Here is a 2,849-nt window from a genome sequence, read left to right on the forward strand (position 1 = left end):
ATAACACTTATATCTATTCTGACATTTAAATTCCAATTTAAGGAAATGCAAGAATTTCAGACAAATCTTTCTTTTATAGTTGATGTGCCTCATTATAGTAGAGCAAAACTAAGAACAAGAAAGTATTCTTGTGAAAGTACAGTGAAAATAAAGGAATTTGTCCCCCTGTACTCAGCTCTGGTGAGGCTGCACCTCAAATACTGTGTTCAGTTTCGGGTCTCTTACTACAAGAAAAATATTGTGCTGGAGCGTGTACAGAGAAGGGCAACTTAACTGTGAAGGGTCTGGAGCACGAGCCTTATGGGGAGCAGCTGTGGGAGCTGGGATTGTTTAGTCTGGAGAAGAGGAGGTTCAGGGGAGACCTTATTGCTCTCTACAACTGCCTGAAAAGAGGTTGTGGCAAGGTGAGGGTCAGCCTCTTCTCCCAGGTAACAGTGGTAGGGTGAGAGGTAGTGGCCTCAAGTTGCACCAAGGAATGTTTAGATTGGATATTAGGAAATAGTTATTCACTGAAAGTGTTGTGAAGCAATGGAACAGGCTTCCCAAGGAAGTAGGGAAGGAATGATCATCCCTGGAATTTTTCAAATTGCTCCTGATACAGTGCTTAGGAGCATGGTTTAGTGGTAAAATAGGCTGTGCTACCTTAATAGTTGGACTGTGTGATCTTAGAGGTATCTTCCAATCTAAATTATTCTAAGATTCTATGATTTCATGTATAGGTAAAATCTAAGTTTAAAAACCTCTGAGCACACAGTGACTATGTTCATAAGCTTTCAAACTTGCAGTTAGCACTCTGCTCTTCAGTATTAAAGGAAGGAATAGGAATCATACCACAGAGAATGATGTTACAGTGTTGGTAGGTTATGGGTGATGATAATGTTCATTCTGACTTAGTTGATATTTGTTATGTCAAATAATAGAGTTCTCCATATGTGTTTTGTGTTGGAGTGTTCGTCAAAGCTACCGTCAGTCAGCTTGTCAGTCAGTTTCATATGATTTTTTAAAATACTAGGGATGCAGCTACCAGTTTTAAAGTGTCCGAATGTTACATTAAATATGGGGCTATTCTACCATATTTATACTACCATAAATGGAAGAGTATTATCACCTGCCATACCATAATTAAGAGTTCCATATTGGCCATGAGAGATAATATCCTTTTTTACTTGAAAATCTCTGAAAAAGTGAAAATTTTGTAAGTGTTTTTACCAAATTTGATTCTGAAAAAGAAGACTTCAAATTAAGAACAGTTCCAGAAAAAAAGGGATTGTATGCCTGAAGCCTTGTTTCCTTTTTCCAACTATATTTGCTGGATTACATTGGGTAATATCTTCCTAAAAATCTTCAGTCATCACAGTTACAACACTGTTATCAAGATATTCAGCATGCTCAAAGTGCAAGTAAATTATTAGGGCTTGTAGTAACTTTAAGAACAGCTGATAGTAAAGAGTAATGCTTAAGATTTTCTATACTGCAAGAGTCCACAAAGAAACTCAAAGATTTGTTTCTTGTTCCTGGCTGAAGGCCAGATATTAAACTCTGCTATGCTATCCCAAATTATGACAGCCTTATATGAACATGATGGCTGAAATGCACTGACTTGCAAGCTAAGGCTTAAAGGTCAGTTTGCCAGTTTCCTGCAAAACATAGGTTCTTGCTTTCACTTGTTTTCCCCCTTTGCCAAAGAAAATAGTACTCCAGTGCCTATGTAATTCTTGCAAATAAGATAGATTAATTTTTCAGCTATTGTTTTCCATCCATCAGAATATGAAATGACGTGGCTTTAGTTGTTACTTTTGCAACAGTGACTCAATTTTAGAGGTGTCTCATAAACTTCAAATGGTTTCAGGTAATCGCTCAACCATACCAGTTTTCTGAAAGAAAAAAGCAAGTCCTCAATGTCATTCCCTCTCAAGATAATGGGAAAGCAGTCTTAGATTACTTTGGATTTTATATTAGGCTCATATTAAAGACTGCAATGGGGTAATATAGGCCAGGATTAATTACCTGAGGAACCTTTTTTAACCCCAGTTGGTCTTCAGTCAAAATGCTACTACAGTGGTATCATTGCCCAACTAGAATATCTTTGCTCTGACACAAGGATATATAGTTTGTGGTACAAAACTTTGAGTAGACATAATAACATATAACTGAATCCCTGTTCAAAACTTACTATAAATTTTCTACTTAAACATATAACTTTTACTAATGGTTGGTAGAAAAGCATCCTGCTTATAGTAAGCCTTTTGCAGATTATGGTGATTATTAACTATAGCATTAAATTGTGAGCCAGTGAAAGATTGTGTAAGAAGACTTTTAGAGGAAATGCAACAAAATATCCCCACATTAAGGTAAACAGAGAAGAAAACAACGCAGTCAACATGATCAGAGGCCAGACAGATATGGTCAGTCAGCATCCATGGGCTCCCAAAGGTGACTGAAATGGGAGAAGATGAGGGGCTGGTTCTCCAGAGTAACATTTGAGGAAACAAATCTTTTCCTAGTTATTTTCTGTTCATTGTTTTTAGTTTGGTTATCAGGAAATTCATAGGCTATGTATCTCTTTTCTCCTACTAAGCATCACATTTAAAGGATAATCAGTGAGTGAAACACAGGTCTCCCAGAAAACTGTCTTGAATGCCCTGGTACACAGATGCTATGTCAGGGTACTGTGAAGACTAGATCTTCTTGGGACTTGGAGCATCAGGCCATCCCGTCACTCCAGCCAGCAGCAGGGTAGACCCAGGCATCTACCTGGGGATAGAGGTGGACAAAAGCTGGGCCACATTGTGGATGTTGTTTAAGTATTTGGCAAGGAATTTTGCTACTCCAGTAATAAATGTGAACAT

Source organism: Numida meleagris, chromosome 1 (genome assembly GCF_002078875.1).
Source record: "Numida meleagris isolate 19003 breed g44 Domestic line chromosome 1, NumMel1.0, whole genome shotgun sequence".
Taxonomy (NCBI): Eukaryota; Metazoa; Chordata; class Aves; order Galliformes; family Numididae; genus Numida; species Numida meleagris.